At 37.3% G+C, this 22,946-nt stretch overlaps 1 protein-coding gene across 3 annotated transcripts in view; it reads left to right on the top strand.

Annotated features, from left to right (window-relative positions):
* Nucleotides 1-22,946, top strand: part of PCDH11X (protocadherin 11 X-linked) — a 949,600-nt gene that overhangs the window by 317,644 nt on the left and 609,010 nt on the right. The gene's annotated exons all lie outside the window — the stretch shown is intronic.

Genomic DNA, 22,946 nt, shown 5'->3' with positions numbered 1-22,946 from the left:
CATATCAAAAGGCCAAGTACAGTTCCAAGCACAGTTCCCATAATCAGTGTAATAACAATTTATTCTTCCTGCCCCAATAACAGAGACACTGGGGATCCCACAGCAGCCAAAGTGACCATTTGGGCAGCTATGGCCTCATTCTAGGTGGAGTGGGTGTGTCTATGCAAATGAGATTGGCCCCTGAAGTTCTTTTCCACAACTTGCCACACCTCACCACCAGATGTCAGGGTGGAGCTCATCCTGACACTGCTTACATCAGAATGCATGAGATCATTTTGTTAAACATATTACTGTAATGGGGGATAAAATTAAGTCTCCAAAACTGATAATGGATTCCATCATATAGATCTGCAATGTGTATGAAAATGGAATAGAGTGAACACTTGAAGTAACAATGTAGCTACCATTATCCTGCAGCTTGAAAAATGTTGGTTTTGTTTTCAATCTAAAAAGTAGTAATAATAATCCTCCTATGGATTGAAAGATCCTCCCCCCATGAAAGTGTCGTAACTGGATATTATAAAATCAACTTCTCGATAAGAATTATGTGTTGGATTTCCAGAACCACTCCAGTTGAAGTTAGAGTGAAGGTCCCATTGACTTCAGTGGGAGCAGAGTGAGGCCAAAGCAGAGCACCTTTGAGAATCCCACCATACAGCCTATAGCTCCCTTATTTAGCCCATGTACTTCTCATTGAGCTCAACATAATGTCCTTTTACTGATGAAAGAAATGCAGAGCCCCAAGAATTTTGTATAATTAAAATCCATAATACTAAATTCAAATTATGTTAAGCATCATAATGTCCCCTATTTTAGTGCAGACTATGTTGTACTGTGTTATTCTGTAATAGAGTTATGTTAGTAACTCAATACCTGTTAAAAACTTTATGGAAAGAATTGCTAATGTAATACATTGTAAAGTGAGTATCACATAGGAGTCTCCACTGCTCTGATACACACATAGGTGTCATCTAGAGGTTGAGATGAGATGACAAGTAAACCAAGGCTACAGTACAACAGTTTTTATATCACAAATGCATTAGGTTTGTTACTATACATAGAAAGTTGTCAGTAGTCAAACATTAATGATTAAGCATTTCAAACATTCCTGTTCACCTTTATCCATTTGCCAATGAAGGATATGTTTATATATAAAACACACAAAGTCAATCACTCAAGTTAGGAAAGGTCAGTATTAAGGTTGCCTATATAGCTTCTGCAACAAATAAAGCAGGGGTTCTACGGACAAAAGCCTCCTTCACTACCCAGTCCTGATTCAGTCCCAGAGCAGGTCCATCCTGTGCTCTGAATGAGGCAAGGGTCCTGTGGAAATAATAGTATGTGATTATGTAACTGAGATTATATCTTGATGAATACATACAAAGGGGACAAATTAAATTTGCATAGGCAGCTTAACCCAGGTTTTCCTAACATTTGAGTGCTTGCTTTTGGAACCTTAACGTTCTTTTTAATGTATCATTTACCGGGTTTCTAAACAAGAAAACTGAAAAAAACCGAACAAACGTGGTATAATATTGTCACCCAGCTGGGTCGTCAGTGGGACTGGAACCTTTAAGATCCACCACACAGACCTCTACTGCTTGGACGGCCAGAAAAATTGATAGGGGTTGCCATCCTCTGTGTGGAACAAGCACTAGAGTGGGATGAGACACACATTTTGCTAGTGGGTTTCAGAGGTGTTTTCTGACAGTAGAGGAATTGAGACTCAGGAATCTTGGGTTGTGTTCCAGACTCAAGAGGCGCATGTGCGTTAGTGGGCAAAAACCCTTCTGCCTGTTTTCCTCAAGCTTGACCCCCTTCTGCCCTGTTCTCTCTAACCTGTTATCTTCCTATCTCTCTGCCAGCACTGGCTTCTCATTCCAGAATCCTCAGGGCTCCCCATCTGAGGCAGAAAATCCCTCCAACTTCAAGTCTCTCCCCCCTCTCAGTCCTAGTCTCCTGTCCAGCCAGTCCCAATTCTAGCCTTCTACGCTGACTCCTTGCCCAACCAGTCTCCCCTCCCCTGGCTTCCAGTCCCAGTCTCTTTGCCCAGTCTGTCCCAGTTCTCCCCCAACCCTGAGCCTTCCCCAACCCATCCCAGCCTCTCCTTCATCCTGCCCCCTCTGGCTCCCAATCCAAGTTTTCTTGTCCAACTAGACCCAGCCTCCTCCACCACAACTCCCTGTCACACTTTTCCTTCTTCCTGCTCCACCCCACTTTCAGGCACAACCTCAGCAAGCTCTTTGTCCCAGTCTACTGTTTTGCCTTTCCCTGGTCTGACTCCTGTCTGTTCTGCATTTGAGTCAGGAGGTTTCCTCCTCCACGCAGCATGGGCACCAGGAGGAGGGTCATGATCCTGCAGCAGCCAGTAACTAATTACAGGGAAAGTCTTGCTTCACCCCTCTGGTCCTGGAATGAAGAAGGCTCAGTTTGCTGGGTACAGGGGGCTGTGTGGAGGTGAAATATGCCCAGTGAATACAGAATGTTTGGATATTTTAGTCAGCAGATTTTAAGAAGCCTCTACTGAGCGTGTGTAAACTGAGATTTTTTTCTAAGACCTAGACCTGGCTTAATTTGGGCAATTAGTTTTGTTTTCTTTACAGGAGTAACAAAAGGCACATCGCTGACACACAGACCACCCCCTCAACACCACTACCACCATCACTAATTTCAAACCCCTACTCCAAAGCATTTAAATGCTAGAGCTGTTCAAAGAAAAGGTTGCCAGACTTTTACTTTGCAAAACAATATAGAATTGTAGGACTGGAAGGGATCTTGAGAGGTCATCTAGTCCAGTCCCCTGCACTCATGGCAGGACAAAGTATTAGACCATGCCTGACATTAGGTGTTTGTCTAATCTGCTCTTAAAAATCTTCAATGATGGCAACATTTAGGAAGTTTTTCTTAATGCCCAACCTAAACTGCCCTTGCTGCAATTTAAGCCCATTGCTTGTCCTATCCTCAGAGGTTAAGGAGAACAATTTTTCTCCCTCCTCCTTGTAACAACCTTTTATGTACTTGAAAACTGCTATCCTGTCCCCTCTAAGTCTTTTCTTTTCCAGCCTAAACAAGCCCAGTTTTTTCAATCTTCAGACATAGGACATGTTTTCTAGATCTTTAATCATTTTTGTTGCTGTTCTCTGGACTTTCTCCAATTTGTCCACATCTTTCCTGAAATGTGGACCCAGAACTGCACACAGTACTCCAGTTGAGCCCTTATCAGCATGGAGTAGAATGGAAGAATTACTTCTTGTGTTTTGCCTACATCCCTCCTGCTAATACATCCCAGAATGATGTTTGCTGCTTTTTTTTTTTTTGTGACACTGTTGTCTCATATTTAGCTTGTACTCCTTCCTAGGCAGTCATTTCCCATTTTGTATGTCTGTGACTGATTATTTCTTCCTAAGTGGAGTACTTTGCATTTGTCCTTTTGAATTTCATCCTATATACTTCAGATCATTTCTCCAGTTTGTCCAGATCATTTTGAATTTTAATCCTATCCTCCAAAGCACTTGCAACCCCTCCCAGGTATCATCCGCAAACTTTATAAGTGCACTTTCTATGCCATTATCTAAATCATTGTTGATGCTGTTGAACAGAACTGGACCCAGAACTGATTCCTGCAGGACCCCATTTGATATGCCCTTCCAGCTTTACTGTGAACCATTGATAGCTACTCTCCGGGATTGGTTTTCCAACCAGTTATGCACCCATCTTACAGTAGGTCCATCTAGGTTGTATTTCCCTAGTTTCTTTATGAGAAGGTCATGCGGGAAAGTATCAAAAGCTTTACTGAAGTTAAGATATACCACATATACTGCTTCCCCACATCCACAAGATTTGTTACCTTGTCAAAGAAATCTATTAGGTTGGTTTGACATGATTTGTTCCTGACAAATCCATGCTGACTGTTACATATCACTTTATCTTCTAGGTGTTTGCAAATTGATTGCTTACCGGTAATTATTTGCTCCATTATCTTTCTGGGTACTGAAGTTAAGCTGACTGCTCTGTAATTCCCAGGGTTTTCCTTATTTGCCTTTTTATAGATGGGCACTATATTTGCCCTTTCCAGTCCTTGGGAATTTCACCTATCTTCCATGACTTTTCAAAGATAATCGCTAATGGCTCAGATATCTCCTCGGTCAGCTCCTTGAGTATTTTAGGATGTATTTCATCAGGCCCTGGTAACTTGAAGACCTCTAACTTGTCTAAGTAATTTTAAACTTGTTCTTTCCCTATTTTAGCCTCTGATCCTACCTCATTTTCACTGGCATTCATTATGTTAGGCATCCAATCGCTACTAGCCTTTTTGGTGTAAACTGAAACAAAAAAGTCATTTAGCAATTCTGCTATTTTTCTCTATTTTTCTATAGTCATGTTCTTGGAAATGGCTGAACAATTGTGGATGAAACTTTCCAAATTTTTTCAGCCTGAGTCAGACGCCCAACATGGAAAATTTCAGCCCAAACAGTAAAAGTCTGAGAAAAGTTCAGCAACTGAAAAAGGGTCTTATAATGGGAATTGTCTGGCAACCATAATAATAGGCTGTGGTACCAGCCCTACCTATAATAAAAATGTGAAACACTTTAAACTATCATTTTTCATTTTGTCCTCTTTGTGAGAAGATAAATGGAGAGGAAAAAAATACCACTTCTAGGTGAGATTTTTTTTTATATTAAATTTTATACTAACCCCCACAGCTTTATTATCCAGTTAATATAAACCCTTGAAGGGAGGGCTTTAAAATTGAATCCCTGACTGACTTTTTAATTATAGCTGTGTGACTGGCATCATAGCTAAAGAATATATACTGGGTCCAAATTGAATCAGTAGGAGAGTGTGTATACTTTGTGTGTGTGTTTATGCAGACAATTTACATTATGTAGCAATTCCAAATCATAAAATGGGTGAGCTGAAATGAGGAAACTGGGGGGGAAATGCTCCATACTTTTAGTTACATTTTTGTGGCAGAATCTAAAATCCTTATGCTGCTACTTTCATGACAGTAATAAGGACTTTAGTATGACTTTTCTGTTAAGGTAAGGTATTCAATCTGAGAAATTAAATAGCAGTCTTAAATTCTTTGCTGCTACTTTCATGGCACAAATATTAAGGAATTTAATTTGACTTTTCTGTTGAAGAATTATGTTCAAGATGAGAAATTAAATCTGAGTGTTAAACTCTTTGCTAGCTCTGGTATTTGTATGGCATAAACATACCACTAAATGCGCTATAATAAGCAGACAAGTGCCCTTCTAGCACTCCAGGATCAAAATTATGTTTATAGCTCCTAGGTCTGTTGTTGCACTTCAGAATCAAAACAGCAAAATAACCACTCACAAGGTATTTTCCAAGAAGAATATATTCATATACTATTTCCAAGATATGTTCCAGCTTTAAATAACACTTGTGCGGCAGAGGTGTTTAAAAAACAAACAAAAGAAAATAAACAAACAGCAACACACACCCCCACACACAAAGCCCCTGATCTTCTTGTGGAAGATATTCTATAGATTTTTATAAACTGTTTCTAGAAAAAAAAATCAAGATGACAAAAAAAAAGTTGATACAATTTCAATGATAGAAGAATGTTTATGTTAAGAGCTGTACTAAATGCAGTCTACAAGAAGAATTGCTAGAGATTCTAGACGCTAGGAATTTATGAAATAAACAAGATACTTATGAAGTTACATTATAACTTTTCTTTTTCTAAAGGAGAATGACATTTTTGTATGCTATTTCTGTGTAGTCTCACTTTGAAAGATAACGTTGGGGTTTGTGCAAATAAAAATATTAATAAGAGTTCCTTGCAAAGTTCGTTTTACTGGACTTCGCCAGAGTGGAATGAGATATAGCATGCAAATGTACTTGTGGACAGCGTGTGCCTATTGTGGATATTGGGATAAAAACAATTTTACTTTTTTGGAATATCTGTCTTTGAAATGCTTTGACCTTTCTAATACACCTACATTTTAAATATGCCTCTTAAAATCCTATTCATTTTATTTATTTTGTTGGAACGGGGCTATGATACATTTACAAGCTTCATGTTTTCATACTTCCTGTCACAAGCATAACTTCATTGTCAAGTGCTTAGACCAAATTTTCAGCTAGTGTAAATTGGTACAGCCCCATTGACTTCAGTGTTTGTACTTCGCCATTCAGTAGTGCTTTTATCCTGATCAATAAGAAATTATGCCAGGGTTCCAAAGAAGAATCTTTCTCTCTCATTAGTTGCATTTGTGCATAAGGAAAATAAATACAGGTTTTAATTAGAGATGAATGCATAATGGCTTTTTTTTGGTTCATGGACCGAACTGAAATATCAGGGGAAAAATGATTATTTTTTTTAACTGAAACTCAGTTTCTTTAGTTTTTTTAACCAAACATTTCATTTGAGCTGAATTTTTTTTTCCATTTGTGTTGGTTTTTGGTATTTTTCACTCCTTTTAAAATGTGTCAAGTTTTTAAACAAAATGTTACTTTAATACAAAAAATCTGAACATTTTGTTTTGAAATCCTAATATTCTTAGTTATAGCACTAAAATGAAAGGGGATCGGGGAAACCAGTTAGGTCTGGTGAAAAGTGAATGTGCAAAGAGGACCAGAATCAAACATGGCATTATAAGCGTGATATTTGTGTTTTTATAAGTGCCGGTAGTCAAAGCAAGGGGAAATTAACATTTCTTATTCTAAGAGCTGAAACTGCAGTAAGTAATACCAGTGTTATTTATCATCCATTTCAAAAAGCAAACATCTTGCAGGCTTTAGTGCTTGCTCACAGAAAACCTCCATCATAAACAACAGCAGTTTTGTCCGAATGAAGACTGAGTAAGAACTACAGAATTGTGCCCAAGTTTCTCCTGCCCCGAGTTTTCATTCATTACATTTGTCTTCTTTTCAGCATGAAATAAAAAACCAAAAATAGTGGTGGCAGTAGAATCTTGAGGTGCATCAGAATCGTACTCTGATGTCTTTTGGCCCTTTGTTTTGTAGAGCGGGCTCTCTCCTGGTTCTGAAAATCCAGCTGTGAATCATGCTGCAGTCTTGCGAACTTTTTAAAGTAACATTACTGGCATGGGCAATATCTTGTTGCCAGAATAGACACAATCACAAAGATGTGTGTTAAAATATAGAATGTGACTCTACATCTTAATCATTTAAGGCTTCTTTCATGCTGGTTCTGCTACAGATAGTTAAACAAAGGGGCATAAAAATATGCAACTCAAGGGCCTATGATGAAAAGTAAGTCCCTGCAGCAGATCAGCAATTAAATTAGGGGGAATGATGGTGGCAGCTATTCAATATCAACGCATGCAAATGGTCATGTTTTTAACTTGGTTATTTCAGCTTGAGATAATGTGATAAATTGCCCTAACACACAAATCAGGAAAGCTTTAAACTTTCAAACAAACCAAAGCAAAACAGTGATAAACTAACAGATGCAGTCTGCTTGGTAAAGGTGGCTGAAAATCAGTAGCTATACTGAAAAGCACTATTAAAGCAAAGCCCATGCAGTGGAAAAAAGACCTAGAAGACTTTATCAAATCAATTCATAATGTTTCAACAGAATGAAATTAGTTTGGTAAAAGTGAGATCCAAGCCTTAACTGAGGTTCCAAGGGTAAAGTAAAGGTGGCAGTGGTGAATTGTGTATTTACTATACACTGAAATATAAGTACAATATTTATATTCCAGTGGGTGTATTTTATAATTATATGGTAAAAATGAGAAAGTAAGCATATTTCAGTAATAGTGTGCTGTAACACTTTTGTATTTTTAAGTGAGATGAAACTTGGGTGTGCACAAGACAAATCAGACTCCTGAAAGGGGTACAGCATGTGGAAAGTTTGAGAGCCACTGGTTTAGCCTATCTTAATGGTGTGTGTCTTTTCTCTCAGGGCTAGATCCTGCAAGTTGCTGAGAACACCGGCCCTAAGCATGTGCTTAAATTCTAAGTATGCAGGTAGCCCAATTGAAGCCAATGCAAAGGTTTCACCTGGGCTACTTACATTCTTAAATTACATCCAAATGTAAATTTATGTGTCATTTTTCCATGTAATTATACATTTCAAAGCAATTTAAAGTTATAAGTACATTATCTTTTGTGTACTTTTAAGTAACATTACAAGCTTTAAACAAAAAATTAAATTTAGCTGAGCGCTTGTTCACGAAGGGTGGCCCTCGCAGAATGTAGCCCTAAGAAAGAAAGCAATCCACACGAGTGCTGGTTTGTGATTTGGGATACCAGAATGGCCCTGTCTACATTGCAGTTCAAACCATGTTAGTCAGAACTGTGTTTCAGCATTGCTCTTACGATCAAGGAGCTAATAATGTTGTTGCATCTCTAGTGTAGGCAGAACCACCATGACCTTGCTAAAAACTTGTCATACTGCCCCCTCGCATAATTGCTTCAATGGCACATTTAGCAAAACACATGCATGTTTCTTGGCTTTGTTTGTTTTTCTTTTTAATAGACAATTTCTCTGGATTATTATATTCTTATTAGGACAATGTCAGCATGTTGATCCATTTATTGACCATTCTGTTTATTTCATTAGACAATGTATCTGAGTTTAAAAGAAATGGTAACACCAAGTTGTTTATAAATAATTTTATCTTCTGGTAGCCTACATAATTCCTGCATGAAGAAGAAAACACATTTCAATGTGCAAATAGTAAATATAGTTCCTTATTTGAAATCTAATATCTTGTAATACAGCTTCTTAACACAACCAATGCACTTGAAAACTAATATGTTGTATTAAAAACCATTATTGATGCCTGCACAAGATTTCATTATTGCTCTAAAATAGGAGATTTGTGATGAAACATGGCTATACTATTCAGGAAATCAGGTATTTTAAAGAGGATGTTTACTTTACCATGATATCATGATGATAGTATTTCCTCAAAATAACCTACCAAATTCTCTGCTGTCAGAACTCATTTGGCATCAAAGAAATTATGCCAGCAGAGAATTTGGCCCAATAAGGTAATTTTATTTTCCTCTTTTGGTGCTAAAATGTAAGTCTTTTCCTTTTTTATTTTTTAATTTGATAATGGCTTTTGGTAACTGTGGTATTATAGAGGGTACACGTGAATTGCTTTTTATAAAAATATTGTAAGTTTATTATTAATTAATGTTGTGATTTTCTCTTTTTAAAAAGTAACAAAATATAAATAGTAACGCAAAGAAATGATCAGACAGGCTATTACATAGGGAGAGTGCTGTAAGTTGGACTGGTCAAAAACTTGCATCAAAGCATTTTGGGACAGAAAATTTGGTTTTTGACATAAGAAATTTTCACAAAAAGTGTTCACTTTCCTTGGTTCAAATTTTCATTGAGAACCGAAAAGATTTTTAGTTTTGTCTCAAATACAAAAATGTCATTTTTTTCCATGTAGGGGGGAAAGTTTTCCAACCATCTCTAATTATAAGATTCTTAGGGACTTTCTCCTATTGTGAATTTGTACAGCACCTGGCAGAGTCCTAATTGCAATCTATGGGTATATAACAGTACAAAGAATTAATAATCATAATCTGACAAATGCAAGCAGTTTTGGTAGAAGATGCTTAACATATCATATTTTTCAGATATTTGATATAAGAAAAGAGGGCATGAATACAGGGAATTATGGTTCTGCCTTTTCCTGCCCTCATATTATATTTTAGTGCTTCCTCTCATGCCACCAAACGGATTATCCCAGTGGTTTTTTTTCCACTTAAATTCTATTACATGTATTATTTCCATTTTTAAGATTGTAATTTTGTGGGAGGGGATTGATTTTTTTTTTCAACCTGAGATTCTCAGCTTCAAGCTTGTTACCCATCTTCCTCTGAGGCACGAACATTTGTGCCTGACCCCAAGACCATCAGATAGCACTGTGAAGATGTTACATTCTGCTTTGACTGCTGCAGCTGCCCTTCTGATGGAGTAGGCCCAACGCTTCTCTGCCCTTCTGATGGAGTAGGCCCTTCTGAGCCTATATTAGTCCTTTCAGAGTAACAGCCGTGTTAGTCTATATTCGCAAAAAGAAAAGGAGTACTTGTGGCACCTTAGAGACTAAATAAATTGGTTAGTCTCTAAGGTGCCACTAGTACTCCTTTTCTTTTTATATTACTCCTGGGATTCGATTCAAGCTTTTATTGAATAATCATTTACAGTCTTGTCACTACCTGCAGCTGTCACTTCCATTAGCAGATCATTCTAAGTATTTCTCAAGACATGAGGAGACACAGACCTTTAATCTTGCTATTCTATGACAAGCTAAAGGGAAACCAGGGTTACAATATAATTGAACTTCAGTCATTCCTGAGAGAAGAGATTGGCACCCTTTGAGATTTTTCTTCATTCAGGGTCTATTGTGAGTGACTGGTGTTCGTTTTTTTGTTTTGAAGAACCAGTCTTTCATGGACCAACATAAGGGAGAGCGACAAGCCAGCTTATCTGTTAAATCTCTGATGCTGCCAGACGAGTTGTTAGTTTAGGCTAAACAGTTTTACAATTCAGTAATATCCCAAAAGGAACAATATTTGAGCTTGTTTGGCTAGGCTGGCAGTTCTAACTAGCATGCCGAACTTCTGGGTTCTAGATCTACTAAGGAAGCTAAAAGTCAGTTCAGCAGCATCAGTCTTGATAGTGGCTTTAGTTCTGCCATCTACCCTGGTAATCAAGGATTAAGGGTTAAATTTCTGAAAAGGTATTTTTATTAACTGACTTTGACTTTACCCTTACAGCAAAATTCTTATAAACTCTTTTGTATGATCTATTGATTGCATTTTTTCAACCTGTAAGCACCATTTTGAGGAGTCTGCTCTTGAAACAGTATATTTTGCCAGGTTTCAGTGGTAGCTGTGTTAGTCTGTATCAGCAAAAACAAAACAAAACAAGGGCTTTCATGTATTTATACCTGCTCCTGTATCTTTTACTTCATACATCTGATGAAGTGGGTTATAGCCCACAAAAGCTTATGCCCAAATAAATGTGTTAGGCTCTAAGGTGCCACAAGGACTCCTCGTATATTTTGCCACAGTTCCATGACTTAAAGACACCAACGTTTCTTTCACTGCAGGATTTTCCTACTGCTCTCCTGGCAGTTAAGTCAGGAATACAGGGCCGTCTACCAGGTATTACAGGAAAGAGTTGGAGCAATTATCTGGTTGGTCAGTGGGATAGAATTAGCGCATACCATTCTGGCCATCTTTCTTCCTTTTGCTAATCTTTCTTGGGACACCAGGAAGGGACAAATAGGTCGACACATGGGACATAGCAAGTGAATTTAGAATGCATCCCTCCCCACTTCAGACTGGCTTGTGAATCTTACCAAGGATGTTCAAGGTTTGTGATTGCAAGGAGAGCCAAATAAATTGGGCTTTTTGTTACAATCCTGGGTGAGCTCTCGCTCTCTCCTCGATGCTTTCCAGGCTGCTGTACTAAACCCAAATCTTGGGCTGCATTGCTCCTGACTTGCTGGGACTGGACAGAGTTGAGGCACTGTATCTCTGCCAGTAGGCATCTAGGCACACGCTCCCAGTGCAGAGCCCGTGTCTGACACTCCTCTTGGCACTGGGGACCCCACAGTTCAATTGCTGAGGCCCTGAAATTAACACTGGCTTTCTCAAGCCTGCCCAGCAGCTGTTACACACTCTCAGTTCCATCAAACTTCTCAGCTCTCTGGCTTACTGTTTCTCTTTTCAGGGCGTAGGTGACAAGGTAAGCAAGTAGCACACAGACTCTGCAAAGGAATTTATAGATGCACAGATACGTCACTCATATACAGTACAAGAGAGATACAGATCTATGAAAAAACAACAACCCCTAGATGCAAAACCCTGCCTCACATTCCTCACCACTCCAAGTCCTTTGCGATTTGGTCAGTGTCTTTTCAGGAGGGTCTAGGATTCCTCTTACTCCTCCTGCTCAGTCTTGTTTATTTCTGGTCCTGGTTTGCTCACCTTTCTCTTCCTAAAATGCTCAGTGAGAGAGAGAGCCTCCTTTTTATAAGTTTCCATTCCCCTTCCACCCCCCCACCCTAGCCCACTCCACTCCCTGGTCAGGGATTCTCTTCAGTGACTTCAAGTCAGTCATCAGGTGATTCATTGCTAGGTTAAAGCTGACTAGTTGAAGAGGGTCCTTAGGTGGCAGCTAATTTATTGTCTTCACTAGCTTTCATGTGAATAAATAAATGACCATTGAGTGCTCTGCATTATTAGCCTTCTGTTAGGTGCAAGAATTTGTCCTGACACCTCCCTGGAGGTTTCAGCACAAGATGAAGGGTAAAAAGAAAAGTATAGGCACAGAACTGTCTTATAATCAAAGTGGTGCTCACAAAAAATTGAGTTTGATATAGATACATACATTAATCTATCACACTCTGAAATACACCATAGGGGACAAAGCAAGATGAAATTCTGCCAGTTGAAAGGAGCTGATTCTTCGTACAGGAAACTGAAATTCATCTTATACTATGTTCTGATACAGCACTGAGACTACAGTTAAAGTTTCTACAGAAAGATCCTACTCTGATAAAAAATATACCAAGGGGAATACCCAATATGACTATTACCCAAAGACTACTACTCCTACATAGGTTATGCCAATTTACTGATTTTGAGTATGTTTCCTTCAAAGGAAAACATTTATTTTACAGTATAAAAAAATCTCTAACATGCCATACCTGTGGCCACTAAAATGATTTTTGAAGCTTTCATAGAAAAATGAACCAAATAAACAAAATTCTCAGTTTGGTCAATAAAGGCATTCTCCAGTAGAAAAACCACAAACATGTTCCACCTCTGCGCTCTTACAGTGAATTTTTTAAAAAATAGCGTTTTTTTTTTCTGATGGTGAATCATTAACAAATCAGTCTTGATTTCTGTGATCCCAATTGTGCAACTTTTATTCAAGTTAGTGAGCATTTAGTCACGCAAGGAATCCTAATTACTTTCATTGAGAGAATGTATTCACAGCAGTACAATGCATTCATGTTTGCAGTTCATGCAAATTTTCATCCAATTGAATGTTCATTTCAAAAACTATTCATTTCAGCTATACTCAAATTGTGTTGTGTCATTGGCCTGTGCAGCCTTCCCTCATTCCTCCTGTGCATTTTGATGCAATCTTATATTATATGATCATATGCTATTTTTTCCACCAGACCCCTGGCTCATTCAGGGCATAGAATGGGTTGTGTTTACTTAATGAGCAGTTATACAGTCTATTGTTTTCCTTAAAAGTTTGACAAAGATATAATTAGCTGAAAACAGTGTCTCATCATGGAAAGCATAGGGCATCCTCAATAATAGATGGTGTTACCAGTACTGCCTATACTATTCTCTATTTCGAAGAATTTTTAATTCTAACACTACATTTTTATTTGTCACTTAAATTTCAAATTTTGTCAGTTTTTAAAAAATCTATTGAGCAAGCTCAGCATTAATCAACTATGTTTTTAGCACAATTTGATGGGTTTGGTCAAAACTTTTATAATAAGCCAGGTCCTGAAAATACAGACAAAAACAACACAACTTTGGTAAACTTTTATCCATGAGAACTGTTTGAAAAATGCCCCCCCCCCTTTTTTTTTTTTTTTGGTGGAAGACATTTTTGACCAGTTCAAATGTAAATATTTAAGAGCTGATGCAAAAGTGTTACTGGGCAGTAGACTGGACTTGCAACTGAATCTTGCGTGTGTCTTATAGAATTTCAAGCTTTTCATTTTCAAAAGGGACTTAGGCCCAGATCCTCAGAGGTATTTAGATGCCCAACTCCCACTGATTCATTAGGTGCCTAAATACATTTGAGGATCCGACCCTGAGGAGCCTAGGTCCCATTTTGAAAAAGGGACTTCGGCTCCTCAGTTACTTAGGTGCTTTTAAAAAAAAAGGATGCTCTACCTTTTTTTATTTGAAAAATAAATATGAAGTGAATCACACTGTATGTGTGCTGTATTCCAGTTAATAAAATTCCGGTTAATAAAACCGACGTGTGGGAGTGGGGGGTGGGTTTTTTCCACTTTTTTCCCCAGTTGTTTACTTCGGAAAAAGAAACTGGATTTTTTTTTCCACGTTGGGGAAAAAAAATCACATCTCCCCTGGAGATTTTCAAATGAATATGTGTGCATAAAATTCATCACATTTAAGAAGTTATGGATGTATTCCTGAAAAAATTGGTCTGCATCCAAAATACTTGCAGACAACACATGATGGGTGAAATCCTGGCCCCAAGGAAGTCAATGGGACTTTTGCCATAGACTTCAATGGATTTCACCTTATGTGATTTAATGAACAACAGTGGAATGACCTTGTGTCAGGGTTCCTTCCCCACTCTGAACTCTGGGGTACAGATGTGGGGACCCGCATGAAAGACTCCCTAAACTTATTTCTACCAGCTTAGGTTAAAACTTTCACAAGACACAAAATTCCCCGTATCTGGGATTCAGTATGCTGCCACCACCAAGCGATTTAACAAAGAATCAGGGAGGAGACCACTTGGAGACGTCTTCCCCCAAAATATCCCCCCAAGCCTTGCACCCCCTTTCCTGGGGAGGCTTGAGAATAAACAAGATGAGCACAGACGAGCCTTGGGTTTTTAGGACACTAAAAACCCCAATTAGATTCTCAAAAAACAGAACTTTATTAGAAGAACAAAAAAAGATAACAAAAACATGCTGTAAGATTAGAATGGAAGATAATCTCACAGGCAGTCAGATTCAAAACATAGAGAATCCCTCTAGGCAAAACCTTCAGTTACAAAAAGACACAAAAACTTGGATACACATTCCCTCCAGCACAGCAAATTTCATAAGCCAAAAACAAAAGAAAATCTAACGCATTTTCTAGCTAGATTACTTACTAACTCTATAGGAGTTGGATTGCTTGCTTTCTTGATCTGTCCCTGGCAGAGACATCACACAGACCGACAGACAAAGCCTTTCCTCACCCCTCCCCCAGATTTGAAAGTATCTTGTCCCCTTATTGGTCATTTTGGTCAGGTGCCAGCCAGGTTACTTGAGCTTCTTAACCCTTTACAGGTAAGAGAATTTTGCCTCTGGCCAGGAGGGATTTTATAGCACTGTATACAGAAAGATGGTTACTCTTCCCTTTATATTATGGATGTATTCCTGAAAAAATTGGTCTGCATTCAAAATACTTGCAGAGAACATATGATGAGTGAAATCCTGGCCCCAGGGAAGTCAATGGGACTTTTGCCATAGACTTCAGTGGATTTCACTCTGTGTGACTCAATGAACAACAGTGGAATGACCTTGTCACATTTATAATTGCAAATATTTGCAAATCGGTTTGTGGGTGATGTACAGCCAGTGTGAATGAAAATTCTAATCCCTATTAATCAAATGTAATTGTGTGCAGTATCTACACGTAGGCTCTAACTGAAATAGTTTTTTCCTCCCTGTTACTTTTTTATGTTATTATCTATATGATTTGTTAGTCTCCATGTGCACTGAGCATGACTGTATTCATTTGTCTAAAATTTTACGTGACTTTAGGGGCAAACTAATTAAGAAAAATATCTCCCACTTGTTTCTAATTTTCATGATATAATGCTGCAAATGAGAGATTATACTGAGAGGATGAGCAAACCTGACTCTACAAAACCTTCCCTTTCTAATAGGTATGTGGAAGCCAATGACTGTCATTAGGAAAAATAAGCACTGGGCACAGCTGTAGTTTGTCCCAATGTTTTTCCTAAGCTCTGTGATCAATTATACCACAGCCCTGCTGGATTTTATTGATACATCTTTGATGCTTATAGTGTGTAACTGACTAGCGTTAAAACTACTAGAATATAATCATCTTGATAAAAACCGAATTATGCTATAAGATAAAATGAAGCCTTGTAGCCTTTGTGAGTCTAAGGATTCCCTAATCAAATCTTCACAATTCTCAAATTACCATTTCTCAGTAAACCCTGTGTGAGATATTTATTTATATCAACATTTGGCTACTTTTGTGTCTTTGCCAGCTAACAAAGTATTAAGGGCTAAATACAGTGGGGGGAAAAAAAAAACCACCAAAAAATGACAGCTGGGTTCACTCTAAATTTCTGGGTACTAAATTTTTCCTGGCACTAGGATTGCTCAAACTCATTTACGTTTGCATTCAAATTATTTTACAGTGGCCCTGCTGGGCCTAGTTTAGAAGACTTCTGCATAAAATGTTGGTTTTGTTTTTGGAACTGAAAGAAAGAAATCAGTTGCTCATTAGAGGGACAAAGCCCATATCTTGAAGAAGCCTACATTAATATGAATGTATAAAGGCCTCTATGGGCTTTGGAACACAGAAGACTCCCATGGCATAGCATGAAAATTATGCTAGGTTTCCTTTAGAGAAGTATTAGCCTCTCTCTCATAATCCCCAACAGTTTCCTAAAACCAGTAGGATGTCTTCTTTTAGGAGACACACAGAGGTCCAAATTCTGTTCATATTTGCATCAGTGTAAATCAGGCATAAATGCCTTAACTTCAGTGGTATGACTACTACAGAATGTGGCCCACAGTAGTCATGCACAAGTACCCACTAATTGAATTAATATTAATTCCAGCCAAAGGAAACATGCATGCTTTCTGTATGTGGATCTATCTATCAATCCATAAGTTTACTGGGTGTGAGAGAGCTATATATAATATGACTGTCTTATCTTAGAATAATCACTGTTAGTTCCAGTAGCAGATAATTTCTCATAATAATTTTGTAGTAGGGTTGTCAAGTGATTAAAAATTAATCATGATTAATTGCGTTGTTAAACAATAATAGAATACCATTTATTTAAAGATTTTTGGATGTTGTCTACATTTTCAAATATATTTATTTCAATTGAAACACAGAATACAAAGTGTACAGTGCTCATTTTGTATTTTTATTACAAATATTTGCACTGTAAAACAAAAGAAATAGTATTTTTAATTCATCTAATACAAGTACTGTAGTGCAATCTCTTAATCATGAAAGTTGAACTTACAAATGTAGAATTACGTACGAAAAAACCTGCATTCAAAAATAAAACAATGTAAAACGTTAGAGCCTACAGGTCCAATCAGTCCTACTGTCGGGCGACACTGCAATTAAGAAGTGGGCAGCATTATCTCTCGTAAATATAAACAAACTTGTTTCTCTTAGCGACTGGCTGCACAAGAAGTAGGACTGAGTGGAGATGTAGGCTCTAAAGTTTTGCATTGTTTTGTTTTTGAATACAGCTATGTAACAAAAAAAAAATCTACATTTGCAAGTTGTATTTTCATGATAAAGAGATTGCACTACAGTATTTGTATGAGGTGACTTAAAAATACATTTCTTTATCATTTTTACTGTGCAAATATTTGTAATAAAAATAATATAAAGTGAGCACTGTACACTTTGTATTCTGTGTTGTAATTAAAAGTGATATATTTGAGCATGTAGAAAAGCATCGAAAAATATTTAATAAATTTCAACTGTGACTAATCATGATTAATTTTTTTAATCACAATAAATTTTGTGAGTTAATTGCGTGAGATAACTGTGCTTAGTCAAAAGCCCTATTTTGTACTATTCAGAAATAACTCAGACCTGGCAAAATTTCATATTATCCTGCTGTTTGCATATATGAACACACATGTATAATATTATATGCAGCTGTAGATATAGCTATATAATACAATATATTTGTTCTGTCACCAAGAATTTATTTTCATGACATTGGGATATTTGCAATATACCTGAGTGATGAAGTCATAAGTTATCTGAAACAAGTGCCAATAAAAGCATCATACCACAGTACCTTATATTTTGTTTAGATAGACACCTCATACGAGAGAAGTGGCAAGATTTTTTAATATTTTATTTGGCACTATTTTGGTTCCCTTTGCCTGTAAATCAAAGTTGCTTTGGTACTACACTAAGCCCAGCGGAAGCCTTGACAGAAGGATAACTAATACACTTTAGAAACCCCCAATATGATTGTCTGTAAATCATAAGGTTTAGAATTTAGAATCTGATATTTCACAATAGACCACAGCTAATGGGATGGATCATGGGAGATTATGTTCTGCTCCTGCTAGGTAATGCACCCCTTTCTCGTCTGATGATCAGTGAAACTTTGGGCTTTAAATCTTCTGTTGCCCCACGATCAAATGCCTCAAACTGGTGAAATCTTGCAGGAAAGCAGCAAACATTCTTTTAGTGGGTTGTTCGTTAAAAATAAAAATGACAGGTGGAAACTTATTCAGAAGTTTGAATGGTTAGAAGTAGTCCTAGAAGGGGTAAATGAATGAGCACAGTGCAGTTAAAAGGGTTGTATGCCCCAGTTCCACCACCACATACAATAAGAAGCTGGTGCAAACTGTTCATCATGTCCTTATGTGATAAGTACTTTGTACCTTTCAAAATGCTGCTGTACACAAACTGTTACCAATGTGTACTTGTTTACGTACAAATAAGATGTAATGTGATACCTGGATGGCTGTATCATGAGGACATTTTTCTTGCACCTGAACTAGGCAAATGTTGGAAATATTGGCAATTTTGAGCCATGTTCAAGAACTGTTGGAAGTGCTGCTTCCCCAAAGTTCTGTTTTAACACAGCTGATCATTGTATGTGGATGGGACCAAGTCGCATTCAAAGGAGTTTTCAAAAATAATACTCAGGTCTAATACTTGTGCACACAATTGGCTAATCTATGCAGCCGTCCAATTTATTCCTTGTTTTAAATTAAGTTTTATTTATTTCAATCATCGTATTTTAACAGTGTGTGCAGTTGCATAACCAGCTCTGTTTGTTTCTGAACGTTATTGCTACTCTTTTTCCTGGAATCAAACTAACCCTCAGAAACTTGTTGCGTACTACCTACTCTGTAGATTATGATACTTCTGTTAACACTAACCTGTTTACAAAATGATAAATAATGTACATTCTAGGTTTGCTGATTGGAAGCATGAGAAAATATTTATTCACCAGTGCTTTTCTTAATTGTCTTTAATTTATTATAATTATACCTGCAATGGTTTTAACCTGCCTCTTTATCCCCCTAAAAGGGGCATAAAGGTGCCATTACTATACAAGTATAAGAATGATGGTATATTTGGCAGCTCTGGAATCTTCCCTAGTCAGATTTGCAATTTCCCTTTCTTCAAACTCCAAAACATGTTTCAAACTTCATCCTTAATTAATTCATGTAGGGAAATCACAATCATTAGACCTTTAAATCATTAGTTTCTTAATCTTCCTAGTAATTGTATTCTAGAAATAAAAGTGCTGAACTTCTTGAAGTTCAACATAGAAAGCTGAGGGAGTTGGGTATGTTAAGTATTCTGTGCTTTCTTGATTAGTAATTGTAATGGTAGCAGGGGGTACCACTTTCAGCTTGTTTTATGACTGCTAATGACTTTTAGGTTTTTTGGCAGAATGAGGACAGTTATAAAAAAGAATGGCATTCTCTCATTTTTCCGTATTACTTTGTTTCATTTAAGAGTGACTTACATTAGAATTTTTGCTCTGTTGGGGAGCTGACTGTGCAAATTCTTCAAATTTTTTTTTAAATGTTGCTCACTTTTTCTGAGATTACTGGCCTGACAGAGAATAAGAAGATAAAATTAATCAAAGTCAAAGAATTCAGAGCTACAGCATACACTGGTGTATTCATCTGTAGACAGTCAGCACAAAGCACCACTTAAGTCCCACTTACGTAGATTATAAACTCTTTGGGGCAGAGACTGTCCTGGTTCATGACTGGGGCTTCTCGGCACTACCACAAGACAAATAATAATACTTAAGATCATGCAATTCAGATGGTTCATAAGAATTCTGCTGGTGAATTTCATCCCTCACACTTTAGTTCATGCACTCTGCAGCATCCCACAATTTTGATAAGGAGCTTGGAATAATTCTTATACTTTGTTTAGTAATTATTAAATGATAAAACATGGCTCACCACATGATTGCTCTAAAGAACTGAAGGTCACACATTAGATGTAGTCATTTAAGACAAAGATTATGAATGGCAAATTCATATGAGAACACTGCAAGGTATTTTATATTAGCAGTTGTAAGTTTGTCTAGGGGCATGGGGCGTATTATCTTGCCTTAAAGAAGACTTTTTGTATTTGGAACGCACTTTAGGAAACCAATGTTCTGAGCTGGTGGCAAGTGAGTTCCTTGCAGAGATGAAACAGAGTCGCTATCCACAGAGGAAGGCATAGAGTGCCTCCTGATGACTGACTTTTTGATGGACAAACACTAAAAGCTGTTTTAGAGCAGATTTTTTATACACATTCTTAGCAGTCTGTAATAGGGATGTGTACCAAGAAGAACATCCCCAAAGTAATAGCAGCAGTCCCAAATGAATGTTTTTGTGTGTTATCTATTCTTAGGCCAAATCCAGATTTTTTTAAAAGCATTAGTTTGTTCTGGGTTTACTTTCAATTGAAACATAAGAATAGTAATGAAATACAAGGACAATTGAATTCCAGACTCTGAATTTGATCTTATTTATATAGGTTTTATGTCTGACTTCAGACTGGATTTACATTGGTGTAAGTAAGATTAATATCAGTCCTTCTAACTTTAAAATGTTTGACTCTCAAGCAAGTGGAAGTCACTCTTTTGTCAGTTCTGTCTCCTTTATGTCTTACAGAAGTGCAGGCTGAAGTCTGCAATGGTATGGCTGAATGTAATAGAGAGAGTTAACGCCATCGTGATTAGCTTTGCTTTCACTGTTATAGGAATTGCTGTCAAAAGGACTGCATGATGTTCTTTGCAATCTAGTGAGTATATGGGAGGTAATGTGGATGTCCAAACAAAATGAAATGTGGTACAAAGCTCAACACAGCTACATGACAAGTAAGCTTTGGTGTGCACAAATATGTTTCTAGCACAGCTGTGTTAGAAAGTTTAAACAAGAGGAGAGGTAATTACTCAACTGCAATCTGCACTTGAAATCTGATATGATTTGAAGGATAGCTCAGGTGGCCTCTGAGTGTGGTTTGAGGCTGGAATAAAAGTGCTTCAGTAGTAATACAAAAAGATGATCAAATTGTATACACATTAGTGTAATTACAGGAATACTGAAAGGAAGATGGCATCTGCTTTGTGTATCAGAGTGATAAGTAGTCTAAAAAAACCCCACAAGAAGAGTTGGGCTCCAGGCCTTTGCTTGGTTCTTATACAGTGAAGCACATCTGGTAAAGAGTTTTAGTTGTAATTGTTTTTCTGTCACAAAACAATCTCACCTTCACAATTGGTTGAAACTTTGGCTGCCAATTTACCAGCTTGTAAGTGAATGGGGAAGGTGATATATCTCAGGACTCAACTGGGCTAAATTCTCAACTTGCATAAATTGATTTAATGAAGCTATGCCAGTTTACACCAGTAGAAAATGTAGCCCAGCATTCCTTCTGTGTCATTTTAAACAGGGACAGTTGCAGCTAAGTTTTTGAGCCTGTTTTGGTATCATTACCTAACCCAGTCCAGTTTGAATCCTTGAATGGATCAAATGGCAAAACCAGGAAAGTCAAGAATGAATTTTCTTGATAAAGATTTAAAAAGGCAAACCAAACATATTTGTTTTAAAAACTAAGGCAATCTTTGTACATTGTAGAAGAAAAGAAAAGGGCACAAACACAATTTATTTTCTTTGCAATTCACCTTTCACATACATGGTAGCCTAAGTGCATGTCTAAAATGATGCAAAGGTTTTTAAATGACAGGAAAGTGAGCTAGAAACTGTCAAGTATTGGTGTTTCAGGCACCTGATTCCTATCCCATTTTTAATTCTAACTCGTGCAAATTGGAGAAAAGAGTGAAAGCCTAGTAAGGCCAGAGTAGCATCATCCTATATCTCATGACCTTTATAATCAAAGGTCCTGTCCCTCAACATCTCTGGGAACAATCCTATATCAGGTTTTGGCTCATACACACTGGGATGTAAATAGAATACTGCTCTAATACGTTGTTGTTTGGAAGGATGTATTCCATGGAAATAAATATGATCCCTACAATTTGAAAATGCCGGAGCATTTACTTGGTAAATAAAATATAAACAAACCTGTAAATATCCTTCATTACAATGCAGCCCGATCTTTAGAGGATTTTGAATAGCTGTTCCGCACAACTGAGGACAAATTAATCTCTCTGAATCTCTCTCAGCTGAAATATGCTAATGTTAACTAACAGTTTTCAGTGATCAAAGTGATTTACTTAAATAATTTATTTGTATATAAAATTGAAAGTTTTCATTATAGTAACTCTGGGGGTGTAGCTATGTTAAGATAATTGCTCCCCTGGAGAATTAGGAGTACTGTAGTTGGTTTTGCCTTGACCTACTTTCAAAGACTGAGCTGAGTTGCCTGTTGACCTTATAGGGACTCCCAACTACCCCTTCTCTTACTCTATGATCTCTCAGATCTACATTTCTGGTTATATCTGACTTCTGTTTTTGATTTAACTAATTAATTACCAGTTTAGCCAATGGTATCCAACTATTTTTTATGGTTGAGAGATCAGTAATTCTTTAAGTTTCGCTTCAATTGATCGAACAACTAATCTAAGCTTAAAGTCTCTCAAGGGTTCTTGCAGAGTAGAATTTTGTACACGTTATTTTCTCCATACTGTTGCTCTCCATATTGACCCTTTTAAAGGGAAGTTGTTAACTTAAAAATGAGGGACCAAATTCTCTTTTGGCATCACTCCGCTGAAGTCAATGGAACTCTACGGGCATATCTTCATTAGTGTGTTTTACTTTGAGTTAATTGGCAGCAATTGTTTGCTAGGAACCTCATTCTATGATGCAGAGGATGTCTGCTGTGTGGTAGTCTACAGCTCTAGAAAGTGAGCTGATTAATGAAAGTTAATTGGGGTGCAGATTTGATTCTACTGATATTTGAAGTCTGAAATCAACACCAATGTAACAAAGCATGTCACATGTCAAATCTTGTATCATAGCTTC

The sequence above is a fragment of the Natator depressus genome, chromosome 9, assembly GCF_965152275.1.
Source record: "Natator depressus isolate rNatDep1 chromosome 9, rNatDep2.hap1, whole genome shotgun sequence".
Lineage (NCBI taxonomy): Eukaryota > Metazoa > Chordata > Testudines > Cheloniidae > Natator > Natator depressus.
Note: the sequence above shows the minus strand (reverse complement) of the source record. Positions and strands in the feature narration are given on the sequence as shown.